Source organism: Mesocricetus auratus, unplaced genomic scaffold (assembly GCF_017639785.1).
Source record: "Mesocricetus auratus isolate SY011 unplaced genomic scaffold, BCM_Maur_2.0 Super-Scaffold_6731, whole genome shotgun sequence".
Taxonomy (NCBI): Eukaryota; Metazoa; Chordata; class Mammalia; order Rodentia; family Cricetidae; genus Mesocricetus; species Mesocricetus auratus.
The window spans coordinates 10,621,456-10,636,417 of record NW_024429185.1 but is presented as its reverse complement, the minus strand read 5'-3'; the positions used below and the strand labels follow the sequence as shown (position 1 = coordinate 10,636,417).

General features: G+C 38.1%; 1 long non-coding RNA gene across 1 annotated transcript; it reads left to right on the top strand.

Annotated features, from left to right (window-relative positions):
* The first annotated feature begins 1,306 nt into the window (after window positions 1–1,306).
* LOC121139170 lies at window positions 1,307–12,917 on the top strand. Its single transcript, XR_005876013.1, has 3 exons — window positions 1,307–1,351; window positions 5,708–5,824; window positions 12,742–12,917. It is a non-coding gene; the product is annotated as an uncharacterized LOC121139170 (long non-coding RNA).
* Window positions 12,918–14,962: the final 2,045 nt, after the last annotated feature.

The window sequence follows — 14,962 nt, the reverse complement described above, 5'->3', positions numbered from 1 at the left end:
AGAATGAATAGCTACCCTGAGGACCATCAAACACACACTGTGTGGTATCAAAGTCTAAATCTCTCTATATTGCTTTTTCATAGTATCCTTTTATCTTTATTTCTTCACATACCTCAATTCCCATTAATTTAACTGAAGCTGGCTTTGGAGTTGGATTGGCTCTCCTACTCTAAACCCAAGCATGTTATTTAAATACAATTCAGAATTTCTGTATTATATCAAAGAGCCATTGATATAAGACAGAAGAAATAAAATGAGGGATTGTTATCTGTGGATTTCTTTTTCTGAACAGTCTAATTTCCTCCAGGTTTTCCATCTTCCCTATTGTCACCTCTTCTGTATGCTTACATATGAAAGTTAAAATATTTCTTTGTTAACAGTAATGTTTGAGTTTTCCAGAGAACAAGGGATTTCCTGACAGCAATCTTCAACTGCTTCCGAAAGAGAATGAGGATCCACTTCCTTGACTTCACCTGATTCGACTGGAGGCATCTGAACTGCCCCACATCATTGACTCCACCTGACAAGCACTATCCTGAAACTGGCTTGAAACTACATCACTCTACACATCTCCGGACCAAGAAACTGAAACAGCACATCTTCTACAATCTGACCAGAGCTTCAAGATGAGAGTTTCAATCAACACTAGAACCCTAGTCAGGAACTTCAATCAAGCATCTCCTGCCATACTGAGACTGTCTGATCTACTGAGATTTTGTTATACTAACATTTTCTTTTCACAGGTCCCCATGAGATTATCATCGTCCCATCTCAGCAGGAAGTAGTTTTGAGAATTCCACACCCCCTCTCCCTACTATTGATATTATAAGATTACACCTGTTAGTGTTAGTTTTCAATTATTTTACAGTTGGGATTGGAAGGAGGTATTCATATTTGGGTGTTTCTTTCAGATAAGTTTAGGTTTAGATAGAAGTTTGATACATCTTGTTCATGGACACAAGTTAGTTGTCCTTTTTTAGACTAAAAGGGGAATTGTAGGAGGAAGTCTATGCTGCCATTAAACATGTGACTTACTAAGTCTATGCCGCCATTAAACATGTGACTTACTAGAGGCGCATACAGATGAGGTAATAAAAGGGCGGTTTACCACACCGCTAACCACACCCACTTTAGGCAGGACTAAAGACGTATATGGCTGGACGTAAAGACGTATACGTACGTAGGCGGAACTACGTCACTAGCCAGGCCCACTTTTGGGCATGGCTAGGGGCGGTACGGGGGGAAGGCATAAAAGACAGCGCACAGGAAGTCTCGCTCTCTTTTCCTGGAGTTCGGCTTCCGGTCCAGTCGCTAGCTGAGATCTGCTGAGCTTCTCTGGGTTTGGTAACTTGTGAGTAATTTTCTACATAAAATACTTAGCGTTACTTTCAGTAATTGTGTGTCGCGTATCGTTACAGCGTCCGTTGAAGCCAACAAAGACAGTTTCAAGTTAACTTGGTTTCTTAACAAATAAAAATAGACTATCATATACCAGCTTTGTCTATTTAATAGTAGATCCATTAACTTTATTACTTCAAAAAATCTGGGCTTGGGTTACATAAAACTCATTTTTTATTGTAAAATTTTTGTTCCATTTTAAAACTTCATGCATATTAGTGCATTTGTGTGTGGGTGCAATTGTATACGGCTCTAAGTTCAAAAGAGTGTGTAAGATCCCATGGAGCTACACTTAAGGGAATTTTGAGCTAGTCAAGTGTGTAATAGGAACTGACTTTACATCTTTTGTAAAAGCAGTATACCCTCTTAACTGTTGAACTATGTCTTTATCCCACAAATCTTACACCTTTAATGCTGTATCTTTAGTTCTTTTTCAATAACTGGAAATTCTCGCTTAGATTTTCATATTTGTTTTAAAGAAATTATCCTGGCCATCACATTCTTACAATACATACATCTGACTGTAACTAAAAAATGTTTAATTTAGATGTCTTCTTGCTTATTTTCAACTGATTTATGCACAAATTCTTAAATGGGCCTATGGCATGAAGGGGGAAATGTGAGAGGGGAAACAAATAGAAAAAATAGAAGAAGGGTGTACAGAGAATGGAAGAGCCTAGTATGTCAAAGCATAAGACATATTTGTGGGGCAATTGTTTCAGGAAACCTATTGCCATGAACAATGGATACATGGAATGGATGCATCTGTTATAAGTGAATGTGACTCACCCCTCTGCCATAAGCAGCTGTAGTTTAGTGCTTTCTGAAAATTCATGAAGCCTATCCACAGCATCATGTGGCCAATGTGGCTACAAGAATTACAGTATACAGGATTAGGATGAAGAAAGTTAATTTTATTGAAGAGAAAATCACTTACATGAGTGATTGGTATCCCTGGGTCAGCACTCTGAGCACGCAGTCTCAGCTCTCTCTGAGACCTGACCAGAACACCAAGAGAATGCTAGCAACCTCTCTCCAGGTCTTTATCCCACACCCCATTTATGCACCTGTGAAGATGCCCAAATGGGTGGATCAGGTGCCTAGTAAGATCTCTCTCTACAGGCCAAATTGGGGCACATGCCTGTGTTCTGAGCTCTCAAAAGTTAAATAATAAGTTCAGACCATCTTGGGTATATGGGTTTATCTTCATGAAAGGATGATGTGTCAATTCACAAACCCAATTGATATGAAACAAAGAAAAATGGCAATTTTAGAAATAAAGACTCCAAGCTGATATTAAAAGTCTTAGCACAGGAGAATTACAGAGTAAGGACAGAATCCCTGAACTGAGGATAGACCAGTAGTCATCAATGTGAACAGCAGACAGGAAACTGAACAAGCAGAGGCAGCAGATAAGAAACGGAGAGATCCAGACCAACCAGGAAGAGAAATTACATGAAACCTTAGTATATAACTTATTTGAGGGACTAGACATGACTTCTCATTTATGTCAATGATCCAGTAAGAGTCTATGTGAAGACAAAGAAAACATAGGATCACACAGGTGATCTATCTCAGTAGATCTCAAATAAACCAAATAGTCACAAATATGTATGAGAGGGATTTATTGGGGCATAGGGGTGAGAGTAGGTACTATAGATAGCATACACATCTGAAACAGTGTAAAACAAATTTCATCAATAAAAACATAGAGAACGAAAGAGAAAAATGGCAAGTCCATCATTAGAGTTAGATGTAACATTTCTTTCTCAGTTATCCAAAGAATAACTACAAACTATCATCTTTAATTTAGCATAGCTGATCATTAAACAGCATGAAATAGTTGAAGTGTACATCACATCCTGCAATAAATCAGAAGAGTAAGTGGATGTTCATTTCAGGTTTCCAGATGTCACATATGGAACCAGATTATAACATTGTCAAGGACAGAAATCAGAACTCATTTACAGCTATTGAGCTTGTGTGAATGTAGGTAGACTCAAGTGATTCAAATCAGAGATGAGTAATGAACAGTAACAGAATAATCACGAACCAGAAACTTAATAACTCAATTTTAAAAATCTGAGTTACATAGAAAAACCTCAATGTTAAACAAAGACTTAAAAGTGTAGGAAATGAAAGTGAAAATGTAACATGAAAATTGTGGGACATAATTAAGTTGCTGTTGGAAAGGAAGTTTTCAATACTAAATTAATAGTGCATTGGGAAAAGGCAGTCCAAAATTAATCCTCTACTCATGACCTCAAATGGAAAATGAGTTAAACCAAGCGTACAGGAAGAAGCAATGATTTACATGAACCCAAACCGTGATTTAGTTTATTTCCAGAAAATCAAAGCAGTCAACAGGTAGGCAAGTGATGGACACTAGAAAGCCTGGAATAGCCATGAATTGTCAGTGAGTGTAAATTTAAAACTGGGAAAAGCAGAGGGGAATGCCATGCAGAGGCAGAGCTGGTGCTTTTCCTTTCCTTCCGTTACACCAGTTTCTAACTACTGTCAGGAAAAAACTGAGCCAGTAGCGTGTTCTGTCCCAAGCCCTCCCTAGTAATGCTACCAACTGAAAACCCATTATTCCAAGGACGCCTTCATTTAAGCCATCAGAGGGAAACAGAAGTCATCTTTGGTTGAAAACTTTTGTTATCTGATGCTTTTGTGATTCTGATTCAATTCTGACACGTGGCAGCAGACGTGAAAAGGAGAGATCCAGATAAGCCAGAAAGAGAAATTACACAAACATAGAAGAACAGTTCATTTTCGTTCTGGCAGACCTTCATTTTACGTTAAATATATAGCGATCTCCTCTAGCCAGCATGTTCTCAAGAGGCAAGAGTGGGCAAAGGCTGTGTGATGAAGAATAGGCCTCACTAACAAATTGTAAGCCCGGAGGCCTCATTGTAAGAAAGCAAACAACGCCAGGAGATGGTTTCTGGCTTTCGGTGTTAATTTATTTCTGCTCTGTACTATAACCCCTTCTGGCAAAACTTCATGGAACAACAACATTTAATGATGTTCATGTATTAGCTATGACTGGAGAATTTTAAATGAAATCAATTGTCAGGGCTGAGAACAACGGTTCAGAGAAAGGTTGGTGCAGTTTGTAGTGAGATCGGGATACGTGATAATGTGAAATTAGGGCTGTAGACATGGCTCAGCCATTAAAGGCTAGGCTCACAACCAAAAAAAAAAAAAAAAACAAGATAATGTGAAATTAAACAATGGGAGGGTGGGGTGGCAGTCAATACCGAGATTATAAATCATTTGTGCTCAGACTTTGGACTCCCACCCAACAATGTGAGGTGCACTCTCACCCTGAACTCTTGGGGGAGGGTCTAGGCCCTGCCCTGTATGAAATGACAGACTATGGACACCCCCATGGAGGGCCTTACCCTCCCTGGGGGAATGAGGGGATAATGGGGGGGCTGGGGGAGGGCACTGTAGGAGGGGAGGGAAAGAGAGAGAGACCTGGAACTGACTTGTGAAGCAACCTTGTTTCTTATCTAAACTTAAACTGAAAAATTAAAAAAATAAAAAAAGAGAAAAAAATCATTTGTGCTCAATCATCTTCAGGAATAATTGAGCTAAATGTACTGTATTAGTCAGGAATAATCAGCTTCATGTTTAGTGAGCCCCCAGTGCTTTCCGAAAAGAGTTGATGGCAGAAGAGTTTGGGTTTAACTATCCACAGAAAGCCAAAGAACCACCAGGTTGTAACATTGACAGAGAAGTTCCCCAAAACCGTACTCAACTCAATATCATTCAAGGCAATTTCCTTCATATTTTAAGTTTCAATATTCTAAATATTATCATGTTTTAAAATGACTTACACGTTCTATTGAAGAATACTTAATAATTCTTAGAAATAGATATATAAATTATAGAGAGTTTTATAGAAGGAATTTGTCTCTTAACTAAAGAATGGCTCCAGTTTATAAGATGATTCCAGAAACTGAAACCATTAACTCATGATTCTATAATTTAGATTTGTGTGTGTCTCTGTGTGTGTGCATGCATGTGTGTATATGCAACATGTGTTCTAGAAATGGAGAGCATATGTTGAACTGTTTCTAAAATGACTTATTTGTGGGAGATGAAAAATTGCCTAAGCTTTCCTGTGAAAGTTCCATAAATGAGCCAGTGTATGACTCCATCACAAATCACCCATGGGAATCAGTGATTTTTTGGACTTACAGAGCATGAACCAGGGGTAATTGGCAGAAGCATTTATGACATCAGAGGAGAAAAGGAAAACCTTTAACAAACATGGATGTTGCCTTCCCTATTGTTGCAGAAGTGGAGTCTACCTAAGCCTTTCCCAGACTGTACAACGTTGTATAACCTGAGACTACAAGACTAGTAAAATTAGGCAGAACCGGATATAAATGACAAGAGATTACTGGAATATCAGGTGAGTTCAATAACTCTCACCATTCTCTATTGAAATGTTTAGAAAGTTCATATGTCCAGTTAGATGACTCTTACAAGTAGCTCCAGCTGATCACATGAAGATACATATAGTTTGCTTTAGAAGATTGAACTTTCTAACATGAATAAACCGTACATGGTCTCAACATTCTTGAAGCTGCACATTCACAAAGTAGACATATGCTGATCAGATTATACAAGCACTACATTTGGAATTCCAAGCATGATAAATACTTTGAGGACTAGTTTCTAGGGTTGTTACTGCTTCTCTCTCTCTCTCTCTCTCTCTCTCTCTCTCTCTCTCTCTCTCTCTCTCTCTCTCTCTCTCTCTCTCTCTCTGTGTGTGTGTGTGTGTGTGTGCGTGCCTGCATGTGTGTATGTCTGTGTGTTCTCTCCCATTTATGCTGCCATAAGATACATTAGACTAGGTAATTTATAAACAAAAGAAATTTGTTTTTCACATTCATCGGATAATGGAAGTAAAGCATGAAATCTGCGCGAGGATAAAAGGTCTCGCACGGGCCCTGTTTGTGCTTGCACACACTTCTGCGGAGGATATTTTCTCCTGGAAGTAAAGCCATGATGGCAAACAAGCCCTGCGTTTAATTGGTTTTATCCTCTTTACTTTATCACTGCCTAAAAACCCTACCACTTAACTGATTAAGCACCAGCATATGGGCAAGAGTTCTGAAGAAGATTCATACATACTCTTTATACAAGATTTTAGGATGTTTAAATTCTAATAATCTAATAGAAGAGTCTCTGCCCTTGCCTCTCCTAACTCTGTAAGTGAACACTTAATTATTCTTCTCTTCAGGCCCTCCCCACTACTCACTCACTTTAACACTTAAAGGCAACGCAACATTATGCATTTTAAGGTGGTTGTTGCTTAAATTTTTACAATAGTGGTGTATGGTGTTATCTCATGTTTTATGAATTCTAGCTCAACATTAATTTACTTGAATTCACCATGACTTTTTATTGCACTGCCTGTCCTGTCATAGATATTTCTTCATTTGATTTGAGTCACTTTCTCAGAGACATGAAATAAGGGTGCTTCACCAAACCTAATTGTGCTTGTCAGAAGAAAACTGTATTGTCACTACGAAAATTGTCAGAACAAATTAAGTCATAAGAAATGTGGTAATTCATTTGCGAAATCATGTTTTACAATTTGTTTCATTTTGTGTGACTTAGCATAGTTCTACAAGAATAGGAATAAAACATTTACTCTCTTTAGAAACACATGAACACCATAAGGAATGACAGTTTTGTGAAAAGCTGTCTCCAGCTAAATGATACCTACTTCCACACTTGAAAACAAACAGTATATTAAGATTGATATACAATATATTATATTTGACTGCTAGATCAACCTCTTAGCAATGTGATTTCCTTAGAACATATGCTGAATCTCTCTGTTAGGAATGTTTGTGAGAAAATATAGCTAAAATATGACATCACTCACAAATTCCACATTCACACTCAGCATGGAAAGAGAATACAGAGAGTAAATGGGAAAGAGGGACTGCTCCCTTTTAGTGCCTAAGTTATTTTTGAATTACAGTGTCCCGGGTCACATATTAGGAATTGACAGTAAGGGTAGACATTATTAGATGTTCTTGACCTAAAGCCAAACGAAAATTTTGATGAGTTTAGAAAACATGGGGATGGACCTAGGCCCTGCCCAGAAAGATAAGACAGACCCTGAAAACCCCTCATGGAAGCCCTTAACCCCCTTTGGGAGCAGAGGGGGGATGGAGTGGGGTGGGGGATTGGGAGAAATGTGGGTCCGGGGGAGGAGGGAAGGTAGAGGAAACTGAGAGTAACATGTGTCAAAAGTTAAATGAAGAAACTAAATTATAAAAAAGAACTAAAGAAAGAAAATTAGATATCTATAAAAACTGAAATTAATAGGATAGTATCAGGAAATATAAGAAAAACCACATTAGAAGCTTTCTTTCAAATGCCTTACTCTTTTGCTGGCCCTCATTACTTTCAATGAGAAAAGCATAGCTAAACTAACTGAAAAGGACACATGGAATATGGATTTGGGCATCAGGAAAGATGTATTGAATTCTGTCTTTAATGTGTATTGGCATGTTTTTATCATATATCATTTATATTGTACATAATATAATATATCATATTCATATGTTATATTTTAGAAAAGCAAATATATAAAATACAGTTATTTATATGTATATCGAGAACAAATACACAGAAGTAAGTGAAAAATATGCCTGTATGTATCTTCCTGGGAAGAGGAAATTGAATAGACTTCTTAGGTCAACTTGGGATGAGTGGAGATGAGAACAAGAGGCATTAGGTAGGGGTGGAGTGAGAGAGTACTGGTAGAGATGACAAAAATTGAAGGCTTTTCTAGGGCAAGATAAAAACCTAGTTCAAAAGAATCTCCTAGAACTCCATGAGAATAACCATAGCAAAGATTTCTAGTAATGAGGGATATAGAACTTGAAAAACCATCTTTGATAACCTGAAAAGACTTCCAGTGAAGGAATTTGGACATCAACCCAGCCACAAAGCTTTCAACCTATAATTTTCTTGGTCTACAAGATCTTATGGGTAAAGGTGATATAGAACTTGTGTGAATAGCCAAGTTGAGACCTATGTCAGGAGAGGTACCCCATACCTGATACTGGTTGGAGGATCACAATCCAGAGACTGGATAGGGAGAGACCTAAGATAGAACCAATCACAAGCCAGGGGAACAATTCAATTAAATGATTCCTAATAACACACTGCTGTACTCAAAGTACTGAGCCTTACATAATCATCATCAGAGAGGCTTCATCTAGCAACTGATGGCAGCAGATGGAGAGACATACAGTCAAACATTAGACAGAGCTGGGGAAATCCTGTGGAAGCATGCGAGGAATGAGGGTAGAAGCCAGAGTTTGAGACACCATAAGAAAATGGCCTTCAGAATCAACTAACCTGATCTCACAAGGGCTCAAAGGGAATGAAGAAACAATAAAAGAGCCTACAGGGGACTGAGCTATATCCTATATACACTGTAGGTTGGTGTTTGTGTGATAATCCTAACAGTGGGAGTGGGGCTGTCTCTGATTCTTTTGCCTGCTCTTGGTATGATTTCTTCTTACTCTATCCAGTATTAATATAAGGGAATGAACCTGGTTTTATAATAACTTTATACGGTATACATGATATATATGAGAGAAAAATGAAAAAACGAAAAAAATGAATTATGGGTACACCACAAGAATTATAACTGTTCTTTGAGATTCAGAAACAAAATGAAAATGAAGTCTATTTTTTAGAGTTACTATAACAATTTAATAGACAAAGCTTTAAAGACACAAGGAATAGGGCATGCCCTGGCTTGGGGACTACAGGCAGATCAACTTGCCCTGCCAGATGAAGCAACCTGGAGTTTGCTGATATCACTGTGCTACTCCTGCTTGCACTCAGAAGAGAGGTAAGCTTGGGCCCCTGTCTCAGGCCTGACTTCTGCTTTCCCACTCTTGGATCTTCTGGCCTGGAGACTGCAGTCAGGTCAACTTGCTTACGGTAGACAAAGCAACAGTGAGTCTGCTGATATCGCTATGTTAGTCCCAATCCTATCCACCAGGAGAGTGAGTGGCTCAGTCCCTCCTGCACCCACCTTAAGACTCATCAGGGTATTGGGCCTGCTGGCTCCCACTGGAAGAAAACCTTGTCCTAATACCCACCATGAGAGGAAGAGACCCCACCTGCACCTAAGATGATAAGGGTTGGGAAGACGACAATATAAGAACACATTTAACAACAGTTAAACCAATATGATGCTACAGAGTCCAGTGACTATATACCAGTAGGACCTGAATATACCAACACCGATGAAATGGAAGAGAATGACCTTTAAAAAACTTCATGAAGATGATAGACACTAAAAAAGGAAATGAGAAAAATCCTTTGAAGAAATGGAAGAAAAGAAAAATCAAAAATTGCAAGAAACAATTCAAACAGTGCAAGGTTTGAAAGTTGAAATAGAGACAATAAAAACACACTCTTAGGGAATTAGAAAAGTTGGATAAATGATCAGGAACTACAGACACAAGCATAACTAACAGAATACAATAGAGGAAAGGGAGAATTCTAGGGGTTGAAGATACACTAAGAGAAATAGATTCATCAACCACAGAAAATCTTCAGTCAAACAAATCCCTAACACAAAATAGCCAGGAAATATGGGACACTGTGAAAAGGCCAAATCTAAAAATAATAGGTACAGAAGAAGGTGAAGAAACCCAATTCAAAGGTGGAGAAAACATATTTAACAAAATCATAGAAGAAAAACTTTCCCAACCTAAAGAAATGCATGCCAATGAAAGTACAAGAAGCCTACAGAACACCAAATAGAGTGGACCACAAAAAAGTCCTGTCACCACATAATAGTCAAAACACCAAGCATATATATATTAATGAAAGATTATTAAGAGCAGCTAAGGAAAAAGGTCAAGCAACATATAAAGGCAAACCAATCAGAATTACACTGATTTCTCTATGGAAACTCTGAAAGCCAAAAGGTCCTGAATAGATACTCTACCAACCTTAAGAGACCACCAATGCCAGCCTAGATTACTATACCCAGCAAAGCTTTCAGTCACTATAGATGGAGAAAACAAGATATTCCACAGCAAAACCATATTTAAACAATACATATCCACAAATCCAGCCCTACAGGAAGTACTGAAAGGAAAACTCCAACCTAAGAAAGTTAACTACACTCACATAACATAGGAAATGGCTAATCCCACTTTACCAAAACCAATAGAAAAAGCAGGGCAAACCCACACAATACCAGCACCAGCAGCAAATCCAAAATAAACAAGATTTAACACTCAATGGTCATTAATTTCCATCAATATTAATGGTCTTAACTTACCTATAAAAAGACACAGACTAAGAGAATGTATACAAAGGCAGAACCCATCCTTCTGCTGCATACAATAAATACATCTTAACTTCAAAAATAAACTTTACCTCAGAATAAAGGGTTGGGATATGATTTTCCACTCAAATGGACACAAGAAACAAGCTGGTATAGCTATCCTAATATCTAACCATTAGACTTCAAACTGAAATCAATCAAAAGCAATGAAGAAGGTAAGTTCATGTTAATCACAGGAAAAATTCAGAATGAATTCTCAATTCTAACATCAATGCCCCAAATACAAAGGCACCCATTTCTCAAAAGAAACACTACTAAAACTCAAAACACACATAAAACCTCACAGAATTATAGTAGAGACTTCAATACACCACTCTCACCACTAGACAGGATCACAAGACAGAAAATTAACTTAGAAACAAAAGAACTAACAGAAGTTATGACCCAACTGGGTTTAACAGACATCTATAGAACAATTCATCCAAACACATAGGAAGCATGGGGGGAAGGGAAAGGGAGCTAGGAGACAGAAAAGGAGAGGACAGGAGAGTACAACTTGAAGGAGCAGGAAGGTTGAGTCAGGGGAAGTATAGTGAGATAAGAGATACCATAATTCCCTGTGGAGCAAGGTGGGAATGGGATGGCAGGCTGGAGGGTATGGGGTGGATGAGGGAGGAGGGGAGGGAGAGGGAGCTGAGATTGGCGTGTGAAGCAAGCTCTTTTCTAAAAAAAAAATGTAATAAGTTTTTTTTCTTGAAAATAAAAAGAAACACCATTATAGGTTTAAGGAGAAATCTGGCACTAGGGAAATGTCCAGAGATCTACAAGAATGATACTAACTAGTAACCTAAGCAATAGTGGAGAGACTACCTTAAATGCCCTTCCCCGATAATGAGATTGATGAGTACCTTCTATGCCATATTACAGCCTTTATCCAGTAGCTGCCAGAAGCAGAAACAGATATCCACAACTAAACAGTGAGATGAACTCCTGGAAGCCAGTTGCAGAGAGGGAGGAGTGATGAAAAAAGGGGTCAAGACCAGGCTGGTGTGTAACACACAGAATCAGCTGACCTAAACAAGGGGGAGTTCATGAACTCCAGACTGACAGCTGGGAAACCAGACAAGGACTGATCCACACCCCCTGAACGTGGGTGTCAGTGAGGAGGCCTCTGATAGTAGATCAGTATTTATCCCTAGCATAGGATTGGAATTTGTGAGCCCATTCCGCATAGAGGGAAACACTCTCAACTTAGAGACATGGGGGAGGACCTAGACCTGTTCTACGTGATATGACAGACTTTGAAAATCCACCATGCAAGGCCACACTCTCCATGGGGAGCATAAAGGGAAGGGATAAGGGTTTAATGGAGGCAGGGAAGGAGGGGAACTGGGATTGATGTGAAAAACACGTGTTTTTTCTAATTTAAATAAAAATATTAGGAAAAAATAAGACGCAAGGAACAATATTGTACATAGTTAAAGGAGCAATGAGGTGAAATTTTTATTAGTCAGGGACATTATTTTCTGAAAAAATCTTAATCCTTGACTGTTCAGAAAAGTTTAGTCTACAATCTTTTCCCCTATTGCCTTCAAATACCTATCTATATATAAGTAATATTACTTTTTAAAGCACAAGTTTTGTGTCTTTCTTCCTAGATATTTTTTATGATAATTTCTAAATAAACAGAACACAAAGATTCACACTAATCTGTCATATGACTATCGCCTAGATCATACTATGAAGATTGTAGTATCTTATAGATTGACACAAAAAGATGCATATTCTAATATATCATTATTGTCATAGTTATTATTGTTGTACCATTTTATTTTCACATGTCTAGGAAGCACTAAAGACTTGAACTTTGATCATCTTAACTCAGATATCCTGACTTCATTTTCCCAGGTGAAATAATTGCTAACTCTGGCTGAACTAGTCAGTACACAGATGAGGGTGCTTATGACGATGTAATTGTTTTCCAGACGCAACACAACATCTTCCTCTTTGCATTGTCATTGAATTGGAGAAACATTGATAATTATCTTCAGAAAATGTGGGCTTCACATGCTGAAACACTGTTCCAAAAAATGGATGGATCTTTGGCCATATAATTTTTCTCTCCGTGTTATATCTTCTAAATTAAACTTGTAAAAATTTCCACTTTGCTGTTGGAGAGATGACTTAGTGGTTTACAGTATTTCTGCTCTGGCAGAGGAACATTGCTTGTTCAGGTCACAGCATCCAAGTGAAGGTGTGTAGGTTATACATATGTTACTAGTTTCAAGGAATGCAGCACTCTATTCTGGCCACCATGATCACTAGGAACATATGCAGTTCAGTTATAAGTGTGCAGAAGACACACACATATACACACATATAATATAAATAAATATTGTTTCAAACTTCTACCTCAGAAATGTAGACATTCATGATAAAATTGAGATTATTTGAAAACTGAGCAATTTTTCTTGTAATATCAAAATTTCTGGTCAGATCTTAGCAAATGCATTGTGTTTCCAGTGTTCAGGAGAATTTTATAACAATACCTCTTTGTCTGTCTGTTTGTCTGTCTGTCTATCTCCCCTTGCTTGCTCTCTCAGTGTCTCTGATTCTCTCTCTCTCTCTCTCTCTCTCTCTCTCTCTCTCTGTGTGTGTGTCTGTGTGTGTGTGTGTGTGTGTGTGTGTGTGTGTGTGTGTGGTAAAACACATTCACCTCTCTGAAACTAGGGAAGAGCCTTTCCATGAAATCGAGCAGCATATACATGGCAGAGAATACACTTTAATTTTAGAAAGAAGGCAAAAGTAATTCTTGGTGTCATTTTTAATGCACATGGAGGCATAGTAAGTCATGAGTGTAGAAACTTCAATGGTCTGAGATTGCTAGGTCAGGTTGAGCAAGCAGTGGTCCAATCAAAATGTCAACAAAGAGAATCTGAAAATGAGAGAGACTTAGAAGGGTCAAATAAATTATCTAAAGAGCATTCCTGACTGGGAAACTATGTGTGCGTTCCAGAAAGAACTGTGAGTACCCCAAGGGAAGTAAAAGCAGCAGCAAGCTTAGAAAGCAGCTGAACTTTGAATGCACTTCCCAAACCACACACAAATCCATGCAGGCTTTACAGAAGTGTAGGCTCTAGAAATAACCTCTGTGCAAATTACTACCTGACCATTAAGTGATACAGACACACCAGAGACTCCTAAAATTTCAGGCTAGAAAATAAAAGTGGAAAAGAAACTTATAACACACCTTCTATAACAGAAATTCAACAAATAATTCCTATCCAAAGAGAGAATAAAGGACTGCTACACTTTATATTAAAAATGTTTGGATTTTGAGCTGGAGAGATGGCTCAGCCGTTAAAGGCTAGGCTCACAACCAAAAATATTTGGATTTTAATAACAACAGAATCACAAGACACATAAAGAGAAGTGATGAATAATCAGATTAAAATTCTCTCCTTTAACATGAAAGAAAAAGTTAGTTACGTTGGATGTAATAACAAAACATATGAAACAGCTCTTGTAAATATGCCTATGACATTAAAGATTCAATTCCTAAGAACAAAAAATAAATAAATAATTGCAACAATGACCTAAAATGAATTAGGAAAATCAATTAAGGGAAATTAAATAGAAACTTAGAGCTATAAATTACCACAGCCAGCCGGGAAACTCCATAGCATAAACTCATCCACACTGGGAAAGACTGAAAGCATGGAAATATGTTGTAAAGAATGGGTTCGTAGCTCTGATTTTAAGTCTAGCTTAAAGGCAATACCCATGTTCCTCAGTAAGGAAAACTTTAAACTGAAAACCCATGTCTGTTCAATTGGAGAACTGAAACTGTCTGACAGAGCTAATCAGGCACCTAGAGAGATTCAGGCAAATCCGTAGTCAGACCTCAGGACTGTGTGGCAAGGACACAGCCCTCCAGATCTGGCAGGAAAGCCTATGTGATAATTGCTGCAAGATGCTGGAAGCTGAGTAGGGAGTAGAGGAAATAACCCTATGTTCTACAGTATTGCAGAAGCCATTAATTCCATGTGTTTCATCTCAGGAGCTCTGCTAGGTTCTAGGGAGAAGAGCGCTGACCTCGTAAGAAATTGCAAAGCATGTGTAACAGAAACATTTTTAAAGAAAAAGGGACTATTTTAGTCCCCAATCGCACATGTTGAAAGAGCATTTCTCTTACTAGTGTCTCCC